We start from the raw sequence: 7157 nt of genomic DNA, 5'->3' as shown, positions 1-7157 counted from the left end.
GCCTAAAATTAGCCAAGAAATGAGTGGCAACATAAGTAAATGGAGGTTATTATGTAAATATGGGAAACTAATGACAAACTATTTATTAAAGGTTTATTGTACAATTACATGTTTGATGTTGTCTCTGTGGATTTTGGGGCCTGTATACTCTTGTTTTCTTTCATCTTCATGCCAAAGCTTATTGAGTGATCTGGGTGTGCCTCTGCAAGTAACCAACTAATAATTATGTGTTATTTAACTTTGTTGCTGGTTTGTTTAGTAACCGTGCCCTCCGTGATCACAGAAGGCTTGTATCATGTGGTCGCACCGACAGTTTTGTTGTCATTACTTAGAATTCTTCATGGGGGCGACAGAAATTACAAACTCTAGCTTTAAGTTCAGTGTGACTGTTAAATTAAGTCTGGTCGAACACATTACTTCCCCACCGTCACTTTTAACATGTGCTAACATGATCCTGCATGATATTAATGGTGCTTTCACATCACTTTCACTCTTGCTTTTGAGAGATTAGTCTACGCAAATCGTGAAGACTTGTCAGCCACTAATGCGATATTTCCCTCTGCATTTACAGAATAATCTCTGCATGCCTGAGCAGTCTGCCTCACTGGTGTTTCCTTCTATCTGCTGGGATGTGATGATGTAGGCAAAGTGTCCAAGTGGAGCAACAGGTGCTGAGTGCTCTTAACCTGGGATAGAAGAGATAATAATAATAATAATAATAAGGCTCTTAGCTATAATCCATCCCCATGTTTTCTGAGAAGCCCTCTAACAGCACTGGCCACTGAGGCGGATTTAGTTACAATGAACTCATCAGCACAATAGGGCCTCTTATTGAGCATCCATAATCATCAAACCGATTTGCTACTGTTTTATATCACACTTAGATTTTAGTTTGTTTTACATGTAAATGCTTGCACTCTTTTCTATGCAAAACACTCATAGCACTGAAAGGAAGGGGGAATGCTTTTAACTTGCAGCCTTCAGTGCTTGTAGCTACACAACACATACAACAACACACAACAAACGGCAGGTTCCAGTTCTCTGGAAATTAGGGGCACGCAGCCTTGTTGGGATTAACCGCTCTCTGGCAGGCAAAGGATTGGGCATGTTTTAACAAGAGCAACTTGACTGAGCGCTTTAAAGAAAGTAGCTGCTCAGATCACTTCCAAGGTGCAAGTGTGAGTGCAAGAGCCCCTCTTGTTTAATTGTGCTCGTGTTGGGGATGAAAAGGGGCCATGTGACTATTTGGGGGAGCTGCTGGAATGTATTGTGATGCAGAGTCGCTGTCATAGCACATTTACTTTCCGGGCTTCAAATAGGTGCATGAGAGTGGAAGAGTGCTTACATGTTTGAAAACTGGCCTCCTGGACTTGGCTGCAGGCCATTCACAGTCCACAGCACCGTTACTACAAATGTGAGTGTCCATTAACCTCAGAGAGGCAGAGCATCCATCAAGCTCTGCCTCAAAAGTATTGTCTTTGCAAACACTGAATGTCGGCAGGAAGAAATCTTTCTTTAGAGCCGTACACCTCAGAGGCACTGGGAAGGAGGAGTGGGAGTGGGCCCAGTGGTGGATGTCCCACCCGGCCCTGACACGCGGCAGCATCTTTTCCTGTGGCTGAGAAGTGTAGCGTACTGGCGTCTAGGAAGAGCCCTGGCGTGAATCATGTGTGAACCTCATTGTTCTTCTAGTCAAACAGGTCTGTGTGAACTTGGGTTTGTCACTAACCTCTGCCACAGTGGCTGCTTTCCCATGTTCTATATGCAGACCACCAAGGTTTCCTAATGTGACTTCCTTGCACATGTAGTTGATGATTAACCCAGGGATAGGCGTGATCCTGCGGGGACTGGCTGTTTCACACACAAGGCCCCAATATCTCTGGATACTGTTTCCTCCAAGGCCATGCTTTAAAAAATATTATATATTCTAAACTCCTTGTATTTACCTCTTAGATATCTCCTGCACCTCTTATGGATACTGTAGACTGACAACCCCAGTATGTCAGTACGTTCATACTACCCGAGTGAGTCAGCCTTATCACTCTGAACCCTGACCCTGTTGTTTTTTGCTGTCACATTCAAACAGGGTGCAACCTACATGTTGGAATAAGGTAAAGTGTGGTTGCTATTAAATCGGCTGCATTGCTTCCAGTATTGGCAACAACCGCCTACACTGCAAAGCAAGCCAAGGACGACTTCTTAAAAAGAGTCTAAATGAGAGTCTGACAATAAACGCAATAAAATACGTGTCAATAGTGGTGAAGCGTTTCAGAGATGGAGAGAAAATGTTGCTAATAGTTTAGCTTTCTGTTAACTGTAGCCAAAGGCTCACGACTGCAGCTAATTTAAGTTTATGAGTATGTTAGCTAGAGCCGCATCGCAGTATGTCCTCTCAAAGGGCTTTAAGTTTGCAAAAAAAAAAAAAAAACAGTACGGTAATGCTTGTAGATTTGCCACTATATAACTGCATCAGGATCCCAATCCTGATCAGGATGATTGAAATGACTAATACTCATACTGTACAGGTTACTGTATGGAGCGCATGCATATGCCTGTGCTGGTCTAGTGAAAGGGGCTTAGGACAGAGGGGAGAGAGCTGCAGCAGGAGGACAGTATTTTCAAATTCTGGTTGGTTGTTGCCTTTTTCCAGAAAACTGCCTACCCCAGCTTTAAATTATGTTTAAACCTATCTATGATTAAATATTCTAAACTCAATGTTCTAGAGCTTTCAACCATATCTCTCGGCCTTAATTCAGCAAATAGAACTTACTCAGGTGTCGAGACCCAAGAAGAGAAGTATTAAAACCTTTTCTTTTTTTTAAACCCTTTTTATTAATATTTTTTGTGATTAACAATTTTATTCATTTTCTTAAATAACATACAGTACATGAAATTTGCTAATTTGCACCACCCACCCAAACAAAAAAACAAGAAAAGATGACACGATAACCACAATATAACGACCCATAACAAAATAATAACAAAATAGACAAACTGTAAACCAAATAAACCTATGTATAATGATAACACCATAAACCCATCATACACGTCTCTCCCCAGCGCAGAGCTTCTTAGGAGCCCTCCAGAAAGCTTGAGTACCTTCCCCATTTTCCTGTGTAGACATCCAATCTGGCAAACCGTTTGTATGACATCTTTTATAACGCTGCCATACTAAATTCTTAACATTGAATTTATTATATATTTCTATTGTCATGTCTGGTTCTTTCACATAGTTTTTGCCCTCTAAACCATTTAAGTGGCACGTCCTGTGTCAACAATTAGGTCATGTTTTAATTTTTCTAATCAATATGTGTCACTTTGTGATTGTTTTGAAACTCAAACTTTCCCACCTGTGTGATCACATGCCCCGCCCTAATGTGTTTCACCTGTGTCTAGTTGTCTCCCCGCTTCCCTTAGTATACATATATTAGTATATACTGTATAGGTCCCTCTCAATAGCCGTAGTTGCCAAATTGTTTTGTACCTCAGTGACAGTGTTCTAGTATGTTCTAGTTCCCTTCTTCGTGTTTCTAGTATGACCCTTGCCTGTTTTTTGACTCAGCCCTTGCCTAGTGATTTTGTTTTACAATTTGCACACTGTTGCTTAGATTGTCACAACAATTCTTGTTGCCTGTTGAGTCTGGCATTTGAGTGCATCCTGTGACAGACCTGACATTAAGAATCACTGCCAAAAAACAATGTCTTTAATGTTTGTGCCAAATTCCTTTCCAGGACATACATGTTTGCTTATTGTTCATCTTCCAGGTCGGATTTCCCGATAACATAGATGATGGAAGAACATACCAGTGCGTTTGCGAGTTTTGTCTACTTAACTGCAAATCATGTGTGCTTTCCAGATTTTCTGACCATTTTCTAATGCAGAGATGTTTTTTTAGATTTCTTTTGTTGTATTTTTCATACTATCCATGGCAGCTACTGGTTTTCAGTGATTTTTGTGCAGTATGTCTATTAAAAGATTGTTGACGCTTGCTTGAGCTCTGTAACCAAGTCTGTAATTTTTGTCTTTTTGTTTTCGGAATTCTGCACCACCCTCAACTGACCCCAGCAGAGGTCAGGAGGTCGTCACGATTAGAAAACAGCTAAAACAAAAAAAGACTCTTTTTACTCCCCAGCAAGAGACAGCAGGCTATCAGCATTCACATCATGTGTTTATGAGTCATTTGTTTTTGTTCATCTCAGCCTCAAAAACACAAATAGTTCTGAGCCATAATGACATTAATTAGGTCAAAATAGCAAAGTAGGGTACATACTCTGCTCTGGCCACACTGGTTTAAACTAAATATTAGGCACAAACATGAACTACTGAAAATGACATTAGGATGTTGTGATCTTGTGATTCAAGGTTAAGGAGATGTCTGACATTGGAAAATGGTGGAAAGATTGTTAATGGACATTCATTTCACATGACATAAACATCTAGAGCTAAAAAAGTGGATCTTTTAAAGGAGGTCAGGCACTGTTGGACATACAACACATTAAACATACTGGAAACAGTTCTGATGCATTTTATGGGTTCTATTAGTTTATTTTTGCGGTTTTTAATCTTTTATAGGATTTTGGATTTGATTGTTATTTATTTTATTCTTATCCCATGTAAAGCAATTTGTTACACTGCTGCATGGTGCTATATAAATATGGTTTACTATTATTAGTATTGCTAAAGTCGTAATAATAACAATAATACATTTTATTTGGAGGCGCCTACCAAGACACCCAAGGTCACCTTACATTAGATAAAAACATGAAAAAACGGCAAGACAGGCAATGACAAAGACAAAACAAGACGGAACAAGAGACAAATGTGACACTAGTTAAAACAATACGGTTGTGGAAAGGAAATCAGTGCATTTCATAAATTATAAGCTACAGTGATAGTCGTATGATAGTATGTCCCTTGATCTTATATGCTAATAACCCCATATACAAAACATATGTCCTCTTATACAGAATATCCGTTACAAGCACAAAACATTGCTGAAAATCAGACAAAACCTGAACTTCTCACTAAGGATATTTGTTGTGAGAGTCAAAAATAAAACTGTATAATGCAGCTTGTGGGACATGGCTTCATCCAGTCACTCACTAGGCTTTAATCTCATTAAGGCATCCCCCTCCTACAAACTGCACACTCAGTATGGGATTATGTTTAAGATATGGGATTCACAGCAATGCATTTTATCCATACAAGATGCTCCTGCATTGCATGATGGTCCAATCGGCTCAGTAGCTAATTACTTTTGTGCCATTGGTAAACTTTCGCTCCCACTTGTTGTTATAAGTGGCGCTTGTTGAAAGGCCGTGTTGCTTCGGTTTTCCTTCGACCATTTCACACGTTTTGTTGTAAAATAACTCTGATTACCGAGTGCTGATATTACTAATGAGCTGTTCTCCTGTTTCACATTTCCATGTTAGTGGTCACTTCACTCTGAATCAATGCCTGTGTCAACAGCAGATAGAGGTTGGTGTTCATTTACACCACCTGCCTGCTTTACAGACAAATCTCAGCCAGAGAATATTACAAAACAAATGATTAAAATGTGACAGCTGCTGCAGAAATCCTGTAAGTGCAACCTAAGTCTATTTCAGTACCAAAAAAAAAAGAAAACAACAGGACATGATTATCTTGCACCAAACATGCTACTGCTTTAATGGAGGACGGAAACAGGTAGTGGATTAGCAGTGGTGATAGAGATGGCATTGTGGTACAATTGCAGCTCACACAAACATGCCAGAAAGAACAATGTCAGATATTTTCAGCCTCTGAGAGCTCTTGTGTGAAATACGTAATCTTGATGTTTTTCCATTAGTCTGTCTGCATGTGAGAACATCACAGGATCAAAGGGAGAATCAAGTTGTTTTTAAACAACGGTTGAATCACACAAGGTTTTTCCTTCCTTGTCTTTTCCCCTCTGCTTCCTAAAATAACTGAGGATTTTCTTAGTGGGATCAAGTCCGACCGGACTCAATCACCCTTAGTTCTTTCCACAGAAAATTAAGAATGGATTTTTAGGTTGAGTGAGTCTTTGTAAAACTCAACATGTAATCTTGAATTGAATTGGAAGAAGTATAACAGCCAAATGAGTTGATGTACAAGTGACAACACAATGTGAAGGGGAAATTTGACAGAAAGCTCTTATTAAGTTAGCAATAATTAACCTGTGCCCATGTTATCTCCTTACATATACCTACGCTCTTCGTCTCTGCAAGATTGGGAATGATTGAGATTTCTCTTGGCACAGCTACCAGAAGACTTACAACTTTCAGACAGGTTGCTCACGTCACATCTACGTCGTCAAGCTCAGTTGGAGGCTGCGCAGTAACGCTGAGCCATCACCGGAAAAGTGCTTCTAATATCCTTCACTGGTCTCCGTGGAAGTCTACAGTGTCGATTTGTCCGTTCATGTTACTGTCTATGGTTTCATGTTTACCTGGACTTTGTTTTCACATCAGTTAAAATGCTTAATGCAAAGATAAAAACTTCAATGTTATATTTCTATTACCTTTAAATCCAAAATACTTTGCTTATATACAAAATGCAAAACCCTAAAAGCTCAATTTTCTGAATACCGCCACCTTACAAGAATACAGTGTTTAGGTAGCCTGGATGCCAGCCGAATTTAGCCCCGCCCACAACATTCAAGGTCGGGAAGTTCTGACTAGACTAGAATCTGAGTATGACCATGTCAGGCTAGTGTTTAGGTGTTCTGTATTAGAACACCACTAAATCAACTCAACGTGTGTTTGCAGACTTGTCTTGGCAGGCTTCTGGTAACATTAGGTATGCAGCATTGCAACATAATTAGTAAAGGCATTAGAAAACCTGTAACATGTACCGGTTTCTGAGTTCATGGATGAGGCATGTTGGTATTGACTTTACTGTATTTTTCTAACAATGTAATTACAATATATACAGTATATATAGCCTATATTTTTTTTTACAACTTGGATTACCACCAAATAATTGCTTACTGTATTCTTTATTAATGGCTATCTTGACTTTCATTCATATCTAAACTACAAATTAAACTTATCAGTGAAAAAAGTGGTGGGTGAAGGGGTTGGGGTGGTATGTTGGCAGAATATGGCAACCCCTTAAACTCAAACCACTACTACAATCCTACTACAATGGACATGTA

The sequence above is a fragment of the Sander vitreus genome, chromosome 12 (assembly GCF_031162955.1).
Source record: "Sander vitreus isolate 19-12246 chromosome 12, sanVit1, whole genome shotgun sequence".
In the NCBI taxonomy this organism is placed as follows: domain Eukaryota; kingdom Metazoa; phylum Chordata; class Actinopteri; order Perciformes; family Percidae; genus Sander; species Sander vitreus.
Note: the sequence above shows the minus strand (reverse complement) of the source record.